The 18,265-nt window shown below is 39.3% G+C and overlaps 1 protein-coding gene across 5 annotated transcripts in view; it reads right to left on the bottom strand.

The window, feature by feature from the left end:
• Positions 1 to 18,265, bottom strand: part of TENM2 (teneurin transmembrane protein 2) — a 900,957-nt gene that overhangs the window by 652,628 nt on the left and 230,064 nt on the right. For all 5 annotated transcript variants that reach the window (XM_017825633.1, XM_017825634.1, XM_017825631.1 and 2 more), the window contains one exon: positions 12,613 to 12,663. The gene's annotated coding sequence lies outside the window, so the exon portion shown is untranslated. The remainder of the gene's footprint in view (positions 1 to 12,612; positions 12,664 to 18,265) is intronic.

Here is an 18,265-nt window from a genome sequence, read left to right as displayed (position 1 = left end):
AAGGTGTGCCCCTGATTGGACACAGCGACTGGCACTTCATATTCGAAGCAAAGTTACAACTACAGAGCTTTATTTTGCCCAATCAGTCCTTTGTCCATGTCCATGGCACAAGTGGGTGGCAGCAGCACTGGAGCACCCGGAGCCCCCCGGAGCTGGCGGGAGTCCCCCGGCTGATGCCAGCGCAGCTGGGCTCCTTGCTGGGAGTTGTTGTTGCTCTGCACCAGCCTGTGCTTCTGTGCCTTCACTGTATTTATATCTCAGCTATCAGTGATAAAACTAATATATGAGCACAGATAACCACAGCTCCATGGCAGAGGTCAGCTTATCAACTCAGCGGCGCTGAACACGTACCCACCTACGTGGATACCCCTGCCCAACCCACGAGCAACCTGAAAGTTAAGAGCCGTCATGGAAGGCTGACTTGGAAGTTAAAAGCACCCTCACACCCCAGTGCAATCCTCTTGAGCCTTCTAAACTCAAAGTGATGGAAATTATAATCAAAACATGGGAACTTGGTGACAAGTTTAACTATAAATAAGCATTAGAAGTATGAAAAGCCATCATACCAACATGCTGTAAAGCTACTCATGCTCATAAAACATTGTTTTTGTTCCTCATTTTAGAATTTTGCTAGAGAATCCATCAGTCTGTATTCCAGTGGCACAACAGAAGGAAACACAGAGGAGTGTGGATGGTGCCTGCCCCCATCATACCCCCCCACTGCAGACAGACAGACGTCTCTGCCCACGTCAGCTGGGCCCAGGCAGCAGCACCCCCTGCCCAACTGCTCCCCAGGCTCCAACAGTGACACTGTCCCCTCCCCTGAGGCCCTGCATCCAGGTTTTGGCAAAACTGCAGATCTGTGTTATGTTACAAAGCCAAAACATTTTAATAACTGCAAGAGATCACTTATGAAATCTGTGTAGTTTGGGCTTTTGCCCTTTTTCTAATTACATCCTTGCGTCTTTCTCTGTACATGTAGGTTTGTACCATGTGAAGCTTTTGAAAGAATATCTCCCTCGACTGGACTTGTGGGTAAGACAATTGTGGGGCAGATCAAACAGCCACATTATTCCATTTTCTGTCAGGAATCCAAAAAATCTGCTTGAAACACAGATGGCTATTTCCCTGTCATCATCCACCTCCTCAGCTGATCTCCCCAGCGTTTCAACCACATTCTCTGTAACAGTATTCCCAAATAGGGAAGCTTTTGGACCTTCTTTTTTTCAGGGAACAGAGCTACAAGCTGCTAAGTGAGGATGTTTTAATTGTGTATGTGAATGTCCTGCTGCAGACTGCACTGCTGGGTAACACGCCTCAGGCTGTGGGTACTGCAAGCAACAGTGTCATATATATATCATAGGTACTCCCAGGCCCTCTGCCATGAGTACAGCAGGACAAAAATAGCTTGCAGGGATTATGTCCTCACGTTCCAGTCTTGCATGGCAGCAGCCACACAGTGGGAAAAACACTGGAGCCAGAACTTGCCTAAGCAGAGGAGAGAAATCATAACCCCAAAAGAGATGGGAACTTCTGTTTACACATCGCAAATAACACCATTTCTCCCCTGGTCTTGTCCTTCCCCCACATCCCACCCAGCCTCACTACATGTAACCATGTCAAGGGATCAAAAAGTCACATGATTTCATAAAAGTCTCCATTGTTTTTCAACCCAGAAAAGGGAGTCATGAATACTCTTCTGCTGCCATGCTATTCTGTTTCTGCTGTTTAAATTGGGGCAAGATTTCAATTCTGCTTCTCTGGATGTAGCTGAGCAAAGTTAAAGCCAGTTCTGGATATGTCTGGATCATTAAGGACTTCCTGAATGGAAAGTCCCTCTGCTACATCTCTGGGATAAAGCCACCAACTTCTCCACATCCTAAAACAGGGTCCTAACCCTTCACATGTTGTGAAATCATATATTTAGTCTTAACCCTTCTATTTCCCTCTTCATATATATATGTCTCCACAATTCTCAAACTAATTTTTTTTTTAATAAAAAGAAACTAAAATAGTCTTGGCAAAGCAACTCATAAGATTCATCTGTTGGATGAGGCTTGTGATTAACAGAACTTTGCACAATAGGGACAAGAAATGCATCTGAATAATTCCATGTACCTGACACCAGCAGCAGGAATATAGAGGCATTAGGGTCATGACAGGGAGATGATATTTCAAGAAAACAATTGGACTACTACTCTTAATGTGAGAGTGAGTTTATATGAAAGCTGAAACCATCATTATTCTTAACTGCTGTGAAAACAACGACAATACCAAAATTTACGTTCAAAGAGAAACTTTTCTGTTTCTTTGCTGCACCTGAAACAAGAGATGGAGGGAACTTGGTTTTTTTCAGCTATGAGAGGAAAGTTGATACAGCCTTTCTGTTCTTCAGAGAGGCTGGGTTTAAATACACGCTTGGCATTTCTGACTCTGAGCAAAGATCTTGTTACTGAAGTAAAAAGCTATATCCTAATATTGCCTTGCAAAATTCTGCTTCTCAAAAATCACCAACAGTAACATCAATGCAGATAAAAGTTGTACCTGAAACATTATACACGTGAAGGATTATTAGTGCAAACTGTACTAATTTCCTGTTTTCAGCAGTTGTGTTGATTCCAACCTGTGTCCTGCACATGTGGGATATGCTATTTGAATACAGGTAGTAGGAAAACAGACTACTCCTTTCCAGAATTTGTATATCCACCATATATCATTAAAAATAGAAAGCAGCAATAAACTGACTGTATTAGTGGGAAAACTCCAATTTTTTAGGATTACAAAAGGGCAATAGCATCTCAATCACTGGGAAATTTGATTGTTTCTGAAAATATACTGCAATATATGTATTAAAAGGAGGGAGAGATAATCTATCTGCTTCCAGACAGATTATTCTGATTTGCAAGGACAGAGAACTGAGACTTTATTCCTTCACACACACCTTTGTCAGAACTAATAACCCACTTCAAAGGCAAGAAGTTTCATAGTACTTAATTATGTGGCCTCTGACATGTCATGCTGATTGAATTCATATGATCTTATATATTTGGGCATCAAAAGCCCTTTATTTTTTCTTAATTAGAAACATGGATTCAATGTAACTTGCTGAGAAAATAAATTAAATCCGTATACATCACCTCTGAGCACTAGCACTGATTGAACTGGGCTGTTTAAATCTCCGTGGTTGGCAGTGCTCATCAGCGAATTTGTTTACAAGGTGGAAAGAATGAGACGCTGTCAAAGGATGAAAAATAAAAGCTGGATTTCCTGGGAAGGAGACATCCGTCTTTTTCTATTTGTAAATGCTGACGAGCAGGGTTTAAGGAGGGTTAATGTCACCCATTCATCTTAATTAAAGAGTTAATTGCTCGTGTATCCTGATTTGGTTAGCTGATCTTCCTAACATGGAAAGCCTTTGCTTCCATGTATTTTATTGACCACTGTAATGACATCATCAGGACGACTCAGGATTTATTCATGCCTCAGCCTAAACTCGTAACTTTAATAGCCTCCTACATGATAAAACTTTCAAGAGGGAAGGAGTTCTTTAGCGTGGTACAGAATACCGAGAGGTCTGTTCAGCCCCTGTTAAAATGTCTCAGTTCAGCTGTCATTGAAGTATTACTTCAAAGTCTAGAGTCATGAAGATAAGTAAAAAGTAATTTTAAAGACTAGTTCTCAGCAAATGTATATATGGAAATAGCATAAACCATCTAAAAATCGCATATCAAATATAAGCAAGGGACTTATTACTATTCCATTTTTTTCACATCTGGAGTCATAGTCAAGTAAGCACTGACACAAAAACAGACAGGCGAGGTTCACAGCATATTCTGGGGATTAAACACCAAATTGGTTTAGTCATGTGTTTTACAACACAAAGAGGGGAAACTCAGATCTAAAGAAAGACCACTTAACTAACTAGAAATCTGTGAGGTTTTTATGTACAATGTCTTTCAACATTTACTGCAATTCCTGATATTATTTCTTAAAGATCCTTCATGGGAATTAAATTAAATTTTGCACGAGAGGAAAATGGGCAGTACTAGTGCTTTTTGATTGATCAGCTATGTGGTACTTAAAAATTAAATAAAAGAATCCATTACACAACATAATACATTGTATTCGCTTATCCTGGTAATGAGTCTTCAGAACTGATCTATTTATGTTTTTCTGCTTTCATGGGATCAATTTCTATTGCTAATAACACTCATAACTTACACAAAGGGTTGAACCAGCCTCTAAGAAGAACTACACACCACACATAACTCATCATAACGTGTGCTGTGAGCACTTACTTGGTTTGGAAACAGTTGCAGGGTAGCTCCTGTGCACTCTCCTGAAATATCTAGAAGGCACTAAGAATGCTGTGATAAGGTGCTACAGCTCATCTAGTTTTATGGACTTCACTTTGTGGGGTTTTTAAGTACTTTAAGCTTCTCAGATGACTGGTTCAGAGGCCATCCTGGCTCCTGTGCTTTCTCTGACAGACGGGAGATTTTAATACTCATTGGGTTTCCATGTTTTCTCAGAAGTCTTTCTGTAAAGCATGGTAAAAAAAAAATATCTAGTAACCTCTTTATGACATGAACACAAAACTAAATTGCCCCTCTCATGGAACAGCAGCAGGCAAGTCCAGAACATAGAACTGAGGATGATGCAGTGGACTTGTGTTGCCCAGAACAAGGTAGCCAGAACCAGAACCAGTTTGCCTGGGGCAGCCTGATCCAAACCAATCAGCCCTGCTGAGGAGTCCACGGACACAGGACCACAGCAGCAGCTGCTCTCCTCCTGGGTCTTTAGCATGATGCCATGTGGCTCAGGAACACACCTGCAGCCAGCCCATGCACCTCTACAATTATACACCATGTAGAAAGGGAACAGCAGGAGATTCCTGGGAAGCAGGAGATTCATTGCCTGTCACCAACTCTTCAACTGCCCAGCTGGGTAACCTTTAACAAGTTCCTTCAGCTCACTCTGTCCCAGTTCCCCCCAAATCAACTGCCCAGCTGGGTAACCTTTAACAAGTTCCTTCAGCTCACTCTGTCCCAGTTCCCCCCAAATCACCTGTATCTCCTCTCAGAGATACTGTGAGATTCATTCCCAGGAAGGTGCTGACTGCGAGTTAAGCAGTGCTGTTATTCCTGAACAGCTCCCTGCTGGAAAAGGCAGCACAGGCACTATGTGGGGTTACCAACAGAGGAGATGACAACAAATGAGCCTGAATGGGACCTTGGGAAGTTGTCTGTCCCAACCCTGAGATCAACACAGACTAGAAAGAATGCAAGGATGGACACTCCACAACCTGTCTGAGCAGCCTGCTCCAGTGCTGGACTGCCCTTAGAGCAAAGATTTTTTTTCTTTTTGTCAAGGCTCCATGGCTAGGGAGAAGCTGGCCATGACAGCAAAATTTCCAGTAGAGTGTAGATGTTTCTCATCATCTTTCCCAGCTCAGCTCCAATTAAAATATCTTTTGAAATTAAAGTTTGTTCTAGTTTTATTTGTACTTCAAGAAAACCAGTCACTCAACCTTTCTGTCATATACTGTAGTCTGTTTAGAGCAGAGTCCTTAAAAAAGATGACAAGAATAAAACTAATAAACTTCACTGCCATTTTTGACTCCATGGAACAGCATTAGCCCAGAGAATCTGTTTTACATCAGCCAGGGCACAGTGGCACTCAGACAGTGCTGTACACAGGCAGCTGCAGCCCTGCCAGAAATCCTGCCAGGAATCCTGCCAGGAATGCTCCCAGCTCCTGAGCTCACAGATCTTTGCACTCCTCAGACAGAGCAGTCTATGGTGTGGTGTAGTAACTAGGGAACTGTTCACACCTTGTTGGAGCCTTCAAACCATCCCAGTGCTTGCTCTTCCAAGATCTTAAACATACAGGTCAGTTACCTTGGAAATGCTTTTACACAACGGCAACTTTTGTGTTAGTTTTGAGTTTCTTTGTTTTCTCGTGCCTATACATAAACTACAAAGTCATTTCCTAAACACTTAATGGAAAAAACTAAAAATGTCCTTGGATATAGACTGTGGACTACAAGCAGTGACTGTCCCTTTTGAAAGCTACTTTGCATAACATTAAACCAGAATGTGAGTAAAGTGCAACATTTTGTTGTTCAACGGAAACACTCTGGAAAATGCTGAAATAAAATCTCTAGTGGCTGGTGAAGTGGTTAGTTCAGTTGTTTCGCAATAACACCTTTTGATTTTGTAAAACTTCTACAACACCTTAAAATAACCTGAAAAGGGAGAGTTTAAAAAGTTTTCTTTAACTAGCTAAAACCACCTGCCGTAGCTTGAAGAGAGAGTTCTCTTGAGATAACACATTTTTGAATTACTCTCCTGTAATTTTTGCTCACTACATCAGGCAATGACTGGTGCAACTTCTTACAACATTACTGGCTTACTAATAAACATGTGCATGAAGCGGAACGGCGCATACAAGTTATAATTCTTTGGCTGTGCCCAGTAACATAAACAGGTCTGATACCATCAGCTGAAGAATTGAGGAATTAAACCCTCCAAAAGACTGATGTAAAGGATTGGACATGCTAAAAGAGATGGTGAAAAGAGGCTGCTAAGAAATAGAACAACATTCAGGAGAGAAGCAATAGATCCACAAATGGAAATAAACATGACCATGAGAAAATGCTTCATCAACATAAGAGCCACAACGAAGCTGTGAATCTCAAAATAAGCCAAAACTGTTTTTGAAGAAAAAACCAGCATGCTAGGTAGGACTTCAAAGACTCTACTACAATAGACAGAAATGAATAATACAAAAAACACAAAGGAAGAAAGACCAAAAAAAAAAATCCCTCTATGCACAAAATTAACTTACTCTCTGTTCCTGCTGTTTCTGTGTTAACCCTTTGGTGCCAAAACTGTGCAAACAGTTGAGTGACTAAAGGAAATGAATATTTCAAGACCACTGGCTGCCTCCAGCCAGCTCCTGAGCCTGCCTCTTCGACCCTTGTGCTGTGTTCCTCCCAGATGTACCTCCAGCAGCACACCTGCACTTTACCTCTGGGCTGGAAGGCACAAGGGCTCCCCTGCCCAGCTCTTTATCACACTGCTCCCACGCCTACCCAGAAAATGCACAGTTGTCTTGTCAGAGAGAAGCCACACAAATCATCATGCCCTGGGTGGAAAACTCACTCGATATTGTATTTCTAATCACAGAGAATAGGGGGCAATGCATTCAAAAAGAGGGACGCAGAATAGGTAATTAAATGTCCTACTGGTTCTAGGGTAGAATATGCGGCTAATACACAAAATACTGGTTTGCTAAGTTCAAAAACAGCTACAGAAATTATTTTTAACTGAATTAAAGGAAAACAGGCAGGTAAAGCTATAGTTTGATGCAAAATACACTGCAGCATTCTTGGGTCTTGGCTGTGAATCACTGACACAAGGAGGATTTTTGCCACTGGCTTTAGCAGAACAGAACTAGCTATTAATGGACTAAAAAATTAGCTATTTTCTTCCAAGAAATTTCAAAATAATTTTGAATCCAGACAGAATAAATAGCACCATTGAGATACACTAAGATAGGATGGTAGGCAGAAATGGAGTTTAAATGGTGCTGGGCAAGCTAAAAACTAAGTGGCTAGCACAGAAAAAGCTATATATAGAAAAAGAGATTTAAGCAAAAAAATTGAAGTCTAACACATGTTCAATGCTGGATGAAAACAGAAATGAAATATTCATGGAATTTACTTTCTAATATCTTTGCACTTGGGGTTTTTTTCTTTCGTTCTTTGGTTTTCTAAAATTTCATCCTGACAGCTTACTCCATGTTTAAGGACAGAAGTCTCCAGAAACTTTTCATTGAGGAAATCTTAAACATGATTCATACATTTGTAAACACCTATTTCAATCCTCATTTTCAAGTAATTTTGGTAGCCATTGAAAAAAGCGTGCATTGTTTTGCTTCAGCATATAGTGAGCCATGAAAACCAAATTCTGTTTACAGCAGGACCAGATTTTCTATTATTTTAGACAGTCATTTCCACAGAAAAACCCTTTATATGTCATTACTAATGACATTACAACCTTCTCTAGTTGCCCTCAAGACCTGGCTGCTTTGTAGCAGACAATATTTGACATCTTAGTTTGCAATCTCAGAAAAAGCCAAGAGAGCAGCAACTGTCCTGTCAGAAAAAAATTCCTTCAGAAGCTGGTAAATATTTCCCATTTCTATGGTGATGTGATAAAAATGGGTAGGTTGGAATCAAGAGCGTGCCTGCTTTGTGATTAATTGTAGATGTCAATACTGAGAGGTACCTGCAAGGCAATTAGCACTGTACTTGCCTAAATGTCACCCCACTGTAAATACAGAATGGAAATAAATAGACAGATTGGCCTGGTGCATGTTTGGATTTGGAACAAGAATCTCAGAAATGTGATTCCTAAGCAAGCCAGTTTTTTATTATGTGCTGCTGATATGCTACAAAAGACTTCTCTCTTTCTTTTTTTCTGGTGTGCTGTGAGGTTAATGCCACTCATCTCTCTAAAATGTCACGTGGAGATACTTCCTAATCAAAGCCACCATCATATTGATGAATCTTAACAAAAAAAAATCACCAAAAAACCAAACCAAAAAACAGCAAAAAAAAAACCCACCCTGTAAAAATTTCTGTAGATAAGATTGTAAATGCTAAGACTGAAGTAGAATTTTCTTTGCCATTAGAGCCCAAATTGATAAATGCTTTACAGTGGCTATTTAATTTGACAATCCTTTTCTGTTCTGTCTTCCCCAATCTTACAGTCATGTGAATGACTGAGAACAGAGTCACAACTCCAGGCTGAGAGTTAAGGAGCAGAAAAATAGAGGCTGATGTCACTGCTATGCAGAACTGAATATACATTACCAGAATATCCATCAAACTGACATTTCACAGTTTAACTTCTACAAAAGGGGAACAACAACACTGACCACCCTCCTCCACCCCTTTTGGGCATTCAGTTGTGATTCTACTGTAGATTAAAATCTGAAATGTAACTCTTTCTCAAGACTGGGAGGGGGGCTTTTCTATTTCATCACATAGCCAAGATTTTATTTTTTCTGCTGTTTTTCTTCTTTTAACTATAACATATTAACTGCTGGTGGCCTTTGGAAAACTAGAGGATCAGATGATGCTGGCTCTCCTTCTTTCCATCTGCTAGCCTACATAGCAAGAAAACTACTATATATGTTAAATATTACTTTTTTTATGAAAATAATTACTACAGATGCAAGAATCTCATGGTCATGAAAGGTTTTGTGACAGAACTTTAAATTAAAGCTCATCTAGAAAGTTGGAAATCCTTATCTGCAAAAGTCTTTCATTAGTAGCACACACTAAACAATGATCACTGCTGTACGATGAGAGACAAATTAATGAATCAAACATTACAGATTTCATCACATTGGCTCATTTGCATTTAAGCTGGTTTCCAGCTCTGTCATGCATTTGCTTTTAAACGAGCCCCTGTGGATAGTGCTGCAATGTTTGATTCATTAATTTGTTTCTCAGTGTACAGCGGTGCTCACTGTTCAGTATACGGTGAAATACTTGGAAAATATTTGTTTTAACAACCTATCTTTTATTTTAACAAAGAAATAATAACCCTGGAGAAGGAAATGCTGGCCATCTTACAACACAGCCCCTGCCAAATCTCCCAGTTGCTACCCCAGCCCATCGTTATACCACTGTGATATTATCTGGATTAAATCTTCACAGCTTGCTCTCACATATTCTACAATTTCCTAAAGCTTTGAGCCAGCTCTTTGGGTTAGTGTTATGATGCCAAATTCAACTCCTGGGAAGTTAAAGGTGGCTTTAAGCCTTTGCTCTCCGATCCTTGGATTGGTCCCAAGCAGTGACTTAGATCAGCCTCCCGGACGCCCGGTGACATTCTGCCACCACCGTGTCTGCTACACCCGCTCCTCCACATTACAGCAGAGTGGGTTGCTTGGCAAAGCCATCTCTGTGAGAGCTGAAAAACTTTGGAATTGGTTTTTGGTTTGTAACAGCTTGAATTTGGTGACCTTACAGCACACTGAAAGCTCCATCTGTTTTAGAAGGAGAGAGAGACACGTTCCCTGGCTGGTCAGTGCACGGGGACGAGCGTTTGGTAATTAGATGGGTGGTTGAATTCTCAAGTTCTTGTCTGAGCCTCAAAATTTAAGTTTATGTACTCAAATACAACCCGAATTATACATGTATAGCTGTGTTGTAGCCATCATTGCTCATGTTGATTTCTAAAGAAATAAATACACAGAGCGAATGAAAAATATGGAAGCTGGTTTGGTAGGCACTAGGAATTGGAGAACAAAATGCTTCTCTAGCTAGAATTTCCCTTCCTCTATCATGGCTGTGATGGATTGCAGCTTATAAAGGCAAGCCCATTTGACAGGAGGATACATTTGGACTATGAGATTCGTGGAAATGAGGGGCTAATTAAATGAGCTGTGCTTTTCATGAAGCAGGCAGGTTTTCATGTGCTGAGAGATGGAGTTAAGTAGCATCAGCAGATTACATTGCACAGCCCTTTCCTACCACTTTGCCTTTTTTAGGTTTTTTTTAATATGTTGAACAGGAAAAAAAAAATAAATGTAATTGATACCAAACAAAATAAACCATCAAGACAGAAAGGCAACATCCTAAGCCTGAATTTCAGAGGTCTGACATGGAAAATAACAAAAATTTCCCCTTTGCTTACTCCAAGTAATCCATAGATTCAACTGCATGCTAAACAAAACCAAACAACCCCCCCAAAAAAAAGTAAAAGAAACAACCCCCCCCACTTCACTGTCAAATATAACCAGCAAAGTTACAAATGCTGACTGCAACCAAGCCAAAGGCCACCCTACAGCCAGAATATTATGATCCCAGGAGAGGCCAAGTGCTGCATGTGACACTGTCCCTCTGCTGATTAACACACAGACAAAAGTTGTCTCCTATGACCATCCTACCAGAAAGCCCTCAGGAAAGACTATTCCTTTCCACTGCCTGTGAGGAAGGAGGGATGAAGTTTCTAAGGGACAACAATAACTTTGGAAAGACAGCTTGACATTTTTCCTAAAATGTGTACCTGATATTTTCTGCAGCAGAAAACTGCTGGGTCTTTCCTTACGAATCCAATATCACGTCCTATTTAACCATATCCTTAGTTTTACCTGAAAGGAACTATATAATGGAAAATTCTAAAAGTCATTTGAAAGGCTGGAGTAATTTTAATGTTTATTACAAGAAATGTGCCTCACTGAAAAATACATTTTTTAATACTAATCTCTATGTTTTTCTTCTTGGAAAGATTGTATTTCACAAAGACAGACTAAATACTCTCAGAGAAAAGCTAGGCTGTCTTCACAAGAATAAAAGAATTTATAAATACACATGTGGGAGCTTGTACAATCCAATTGCAAGACAATTTTATATTAAATACCCAATTAAGTCACTCTTGTTCAAAGAAATCCCTTTCTTACAAACGTAAGTATACTGAGTCAAATAAATATAGCAACAAATACCCAAAAAGAGCGTCGGGAAGATGAAAATAAGGAACTCCATGTCAGAGCATGTTAACTACACTGCACTGTTGGTTCCTCCCCAACTCTCCCACCAGACTCATGGAGCTGGAGCAGTAATGGGGGAGGAGGAAATAAACCTTTCCATGAACAAGTGGGTGTGCTGTCCTACTACTGCCTTAAATCACAGGAAACTCTTTGGCTGGTTGATTCTCTAACTCATAAAATGCCTCCAGTGCACTGCATGGCTTAAGTGGCTTGAAACAGCTGATTTCACAACAAAGAGTGCACGATCAAATTGCACAACATTTTGGTCTGCTTTCAGAAATCAACCATTTAAAAAGCCCCCAAAACCCAAACCACACTTACAATTCCACAAGCCTGGTAAGCCAAAAAAACACAACCAATAGAAAACCACAAACAACCCAACAGTCTGAAATTGCAGCAAGGAAGATTCATGTTAGAAAATTAATTGTAGTGGTCTACATTAGGGCATTTTGACACCAGATTTTTAGCCACCTATGGAAGGTGACTCTTCTCATTTTAAGTAGGATTCAACAACACTTCTGACTCTCCACTGGCTGGAATACAAATCAAAGGGGCACCTGTATTTCTTGGGTGAACTTAGGTGAAATTAGTCCCAACCTAATGAAATCAATGCAGTTTATTTAAGCACAACAGACTGCTTATGGTGCCTATGAATTTCCATCACTTGTTTTTCACCCAAGATCAGAGGCTAACCTCTGTCAGGCAGAGCTGAGGTAGAGTTTTCTGTGAGGAGGTGCTATGAAAGACAGCATCATTCTAGTTCACTCCACCTCAGCTCTTCCCAATACTTGTATTTTCTGTTTTATTTACTCACTGAAGAAAACAGGTTTATCAATGTGAAAATAAACTAATGGTCTTAAACTGTGAGTATGAAAGAGTCCTCCCCTACTGCTCACTGATATCCTTCCCATTTGCAGAAAATTCACATATCAATTAAACTCACCTGTTAATTAAAAGCTTGTCTGGAAAATTCTTTGCTAGTTGGAAGCAAAAGAAAGTATAAAAAGTATCTGAATGCTGAAGCTTTGAATTTTAATTACTTACTTCCAGGTTTGTTTGTGATCCCTCAGGTGTTGGCTGGGCAACAGCAAAGAACTGGAAAAAAGAAACAAAATTATTTTGTAATTCCTGCTGTGAGGAAGAAAATGTATCGAGAAGGCTTCCAGTTTTTTCTTCTTATCTTGTTTAGATTTGCTCTTTATTAATGTATTTATAAGAAAATATCTGCACAAAAAGGAAAAAGATTCTGGAAGATTACAGGCAACTACAGTGAATAATTGTTCTCCAGATTTGATATCTTTTTTTTTTTTAACAATATGAGGACTCCTATTGTGTTTGTGTCACAATGGAGAATATCAATATATTATAAATGAGAATAATGCTAATAAATTTGGAATAAAGGCTAAAGTTTTTATCAGATAATCAATTACATTTATTTATATATATATTATATATGTATATTAAATTTGTGTTGTTTATTTTATATGCATCTAAATAGAAAAGACATCAGTAGTTTAACAAAAACTCTGGGACTCATAGAAATGTGATCCCTCTCTCTAGCTACCTATATAATAATAGTTGGTGTTCTGATGTTCTCTTTCTTTCCTACGATTTTTAGAAAAATGATCTTTTTTTTAACTGAGCAGAATACTTTATCTAAAAAAAAGAGAGTCTGGAAAACAAACATGGAAGCAGGGGACAGTTTTTCTGCTTTTCCTCATTAAGATAATCACCCTCTCCCCCCGCCAAGTCATAATATTTTAATAACATGCAATTTTTAGGGTCCCTTTATTAGGGATAAATAGCTGAGACACTGATTTGGATCAGCAATTTTTCCACTCGGAAAATCCATTTTGACCTTTTACAGAGGAACTTAAAGATTTCCCAAGGTTTCTGAGGAATCTTTGCGTGTGAAAAATTTGGCCATCTGAATGAGATGAAGGTTTACACATTGAGTTCTCCAAGAACTGGGAGGAGGACTTTGATTTTTTTCCCCCGCATACACACAGCATATGTACAGCTGTTTAAAAAAGTTCAGTTCTCAGTTAAACCACTCTTCGTTCAAACTGACTTGCACACAACTAGGTGACAACAGCAGGTGTAATTGAAGTGACTCTGTTCACATTAAGGAAGTTTTCTTCCTCAACACACTTAAGAGCTTCAAATTGAACGAAAAAAAATGTCAAAATGATAAACAGTTTATTTGCTATTTGAATAAGCCCCATTCAAATATATCGAGTGAAAATATTAACCAGAAACTAAACACAGGTGAGTGTGGCTATTCAAGTCTGGTACAGGTTTTAGGACAGCTGAAGAATCAGATGCTGCTTTAAAGTGCATTTAAGGGACTAGGAAAGTTAAACAGCTCAGATTCCACTTGTATTAAGTTCATGGTAAAGGTTTCCTCATCAGATGAGCAAGACTTTATGAACTGTAACAGCACAAGTAATTTTTGGCTATTACACTTCTCTTAGTGCTGCTGGCTTAGCAGTATATATTCAGTTATATATTCAGGCAGAGACTTTTGCTCACTCTGTACAGCTAAAAATTCTGAATATTGTGAAAGTCAGTAATTTTAGTAGCCTTAAATAAATTAAAATATTAAAGCATTTTACAGGTGGATGAAGAATAAACCATAAGAAATTCAGTCAGAGTTTATAAAAGAAAGAAAGAAAAGGAAAAAACCCTGAAAAGTAGGCAGGCCTCTATCATCCATCTTTTTTTAGCTGAATGTCTTTCAAATGAAGACAAAAGCTTGTTTACTGCAGTTTCTTGGGGGAAACACCAGGAGTAGCCACGAAACATTCAATTACCCAGCCTACAGTTAATGAGACATTTTATGAATCTGTAATTCATAAAAGAATACCTTATGAAAATTCAAGATATCAGCAGGTCTTATGTAGGTTACTTGTAAATATGGCTTTAAAAAATTAATACATGTTCTTTCTGGAAGAACGAGAATCATCTCTGAAAAAATGACAACGTCACACGCAGCCGGACGTTGACGTTAAGAGAGGAGGAAGTATTTTGTAGTTAACAAAAAGTGTAATTTTGGAAGTTTTTATCTAAGAATTTATTCAGATACATCTTCTACTGTTATTTATAAAGGCCTTGCTTCTGCAGCATGGGACAGAGACACCACGTTCACTCCAAGGTGATGAAAATGCCTTCCAAACAGCACATCTATCCCAGTGACAGCAGGGTGGGCTGCAGGCACAGCGGGATTACAACTAATGCACAAGTATCTAAGACAATAAAGGTGTCAGGATAACTTGGATTATCCAGTGGGATGGATAATATCCATCACTCCTGAAAAATTCATCCTTCTCATTGGTGACCAGTTATGTAGAAAAGCACGACATGGACATGGAGCAGAGGAGAAGTCCCTGCTATGACTGAAGGCAGACAACAGACCAAGGCACACCAGGGGAAGCTCCCCCTAAACTTGACTTTTTAAGATAAAATATCATCTCTTGAGCCAGGTTAGGAATGTCTAAACTCACGTCTCACATGATCTGTAAACTGTATAATCCTACTACAAACAACAATTCTTGATTGTGGATATATTAGTCTGAGAAAAAGAGGAACTGCTGTGCACCTGACCCTGTGCACCTGATCCTTGACAGTCACTGACACAATTAATAAGTCACTGAGACCCAAAAAAGTCTTTATATAACCAATTATAGTGCAACTGGACCCTCTTCTTCCTTAGTTTGATTGATCCTCTGGAAATAAAGGTGGAAGATAGAAATTCCCTGAGAATTTTTCCAATCATCAATTTTTCCTCATATCTATATATGAGGAAATGTTAGGCATCCTTTCCTGTTTATGACTGAAAAAGCAAGGAAAACACATTGCAGATTTCCTAATGTTTTGCATTGTGCAGAGTCTCTAATAAAAATACCAACTGAAAATAATTTTAAGTCCCTAGGAAAAATGGCAAATGCTAACGATCATTTTCAATCTAACTCTCATGAGTTTTCCCTCTCTTTAGAACTAGTTTCCCAAGATTTTTTTTTTCATTTTTCATTCTTCTCTTCATATATGTGTTCTATCCTTAAAATTCAGATATGTTTAAACAGCAACACAAAAACATTCACAATTTTCACTGTTTCCAGGCAGCATTTGTCAGCACATTTAACTCAGTTCCAAATTGCTCTAAAGGAGAGGTTTTTTTAAAGAGCAGTAAGTCTCTTATTCATGGACTCATGCTTTTTTTTTATTCTTCTTGGCATCCAGTATGAATTCCAGTATTTTATGCATATTACTGTTAATTTGGGTTTCCTGGGGAGTGGCTGTCCTCTTCCTTTATGGCAGCTATCAATGACTTCTTCTTAATAGTTATGAGACAGAATCCTATATAAAAATGGCAAATCATATTAAGCTTCTCTGTGATCCTTGATCTTCTGCCAGCACATCTGATCCATTTCCAGAGTACATGAGTACGAATGTGTGCCTTGGTTAATAAATAAACAGTTCCTGTAAAACCACTTTTTTCTCCTACCATCTTAACCCTCCATGTTTTTTTAAGAAATCCATGTGATATTTCAAGCAGGATCTCTTTTCTTAAGAGAACATTAATAGTGTCTTAGGTCCGAAACTTTTTAAATGGAGCAAATCTCCTTTTGCTAGGGAAGCTTTTGGCAAAATACTTTTTCCATGTATTGCACAGTCTGTTATCGTCATGATCAGCACAGATTTTGTAAGTCCCAGCAGCCTGGTCTCCTACGAGTGAGAAATTCCACTTCTCCAAATGAAGGGAAAATATAATATATGGGAGTCAGCATAGATGTTGTTCCCTCACTGTTGAGTGCTTCTCTGGTTCTATTCGTGGCAAACATGAAAAAATACATCTGTCATTATGTTTAATAATATAAACATGTTTCATCTGAGAGATGGACTATAGCTTCCAAAATAATTTCAAGATGGCACTAAGTATTTCGAGTGCTGAAATTAAAAAAATTTAGCCACTGCCACCTTGACCTGCATCTGCACAATTTCTGCAGAAATCACTTATCAATTCCTTTATCAATTAAAAACTAATTTACTGGGATTTATTGTTTTATTTTATATTATTTAGTATTATATATAAATATCACATTTAACATATTTTAGACTTACAGTCTGCATTTCTACATTCCTGTAGTGGTGCAGAGGAGGGAAGCACCCTCAGTTCAGACCTGCCTATGCTGAGCTTAGTGGTAGCAGAGCACAGGAGACTCCTACCAGCTGAACACAGGTAGTGTGGGATAATTTCCCAGCCTCTGGTATTTCACACCCAGAGAGTGTGGGATGGCATCAAAAGCTGCATTTGCCATCACTATGCAAGACAGCTCTTTCTCAACTCTGACTATTTTTCCAACCCTGCTAATGAGAGGGGAAAACAAATTCAGAACATGAGCCGGCACTTAAATCTTGTACACGAGGTGCTTCTGCTTTTGGATGAATGATGCCAGGGTTGGGGGCTGGGTCACATTTTTTCCTGCAGGAATAACAGCCTTTCGCTTTGAGAATCTCCAATTTACATCAAAAAATTATGGTGATGCCTTTCACTAATTTCAAGGATTCATACACGAGGATGAAATACTTTGCCAGCGGAGCAGAAAGCACAGATCGATAGATCAGAGAAGGATCTGAGCAGAGCAACAATCATACCGTAAATGTCAGAGCTGAGCAATTTCCACACAAATAAAATAAAGCTGCCATGGGCAAACAGTTTCAGAGCGGAGGTGTCAGACTGCTGCTGAGTGCCTGCGCTGCAGTCCCAGGGTCACTCACACGGGAGCAGGTGCCGCGACACTCGGCAAGGCAATATCACAGCTCTGCCCTTACACGCAGCTACTCCCCGGGAAGGCAAAGCTTAACACTTCAAAGTGACTTCCACACCCCACACCCCTCTCACAAACTAAAGAGCTCAACTCGGGAACTTTCACTTCACAAGAAAACGCAGACGCTCTTTTTTCTCCTTAGTTTGCAACTTCCTCTTTCCAGAAGAGCAAACAGGGAAGATGCAACATTCATATCCTGTGATTTGCTAGAGCCTGTGGTTTCACCTTCTCTCCCCAGAACATCACAGAGGTCTGACAACTGGGCACAGCTTGCCTTCTGATCCAGACAACTGATGCATCAGGTTAGGTCTTGCATGAGAATCTGAGGAGCAAACGTGACTCTCATCATTACAATTTGAGTGTTGTGCCACAAGATAAAAGTAAACTTTTTTCAAGGTAGGAAAGCCAGCTGTTACAACAAGGTTGGCTTCCAGGTTTTCACCCCAAAGCTGTTGCTTCTTCATTAAACCAGCTCATTAATAATACACCTCTGCATCTCATCTATAATTTGAGGTTGACATATCAAAGTCCTATTAACCTCAGATATCTTTGTAGTTCCTTTACTGTCTTATTTATCTAGAGGTTGACCAGTCTGGCTTTCTGTCCTCCTATTCAGACCATCCACACATTTTATGTCAAATTAAACAACACATTTTAATGGGATCCAAACATTCAATTAGAGCGTCAGCCTCTGGAATCTAAACTAGTATTCAGCATTTTCAAAATAGCATATAATATATTAAATTTAAAAATCTGTGAGCCAGTTCAATAATGAATCTGAGTAACAAAATTGTATATTTTCAGATTTCTAAAGTTTGATAAGGGTACACAGGAGATTTTCAGAAGGATTCAGCACTTGTGGTTTCCCC

Source organism: Lepidothrix coronata, unplaced genomic scaffold (genome assembly GCF_001604755.1).
Source record: "Lepidothrix coronata isolate B3197 unplaced genomic scaffold, Lepidothrix_coronata-1.0 Scaffold121, whole genome shotgun sequence".
NCBI lineage: Eukaryota > Metazoa > Chordata > Aves > Passeriformes > Pipridae > Lepidothrix > Lepidothrix coronata.
Note: the sequence above shows the minus strand (reverse complement) of the source record. Positions and strands in the feature narration are given on the sequence as shown.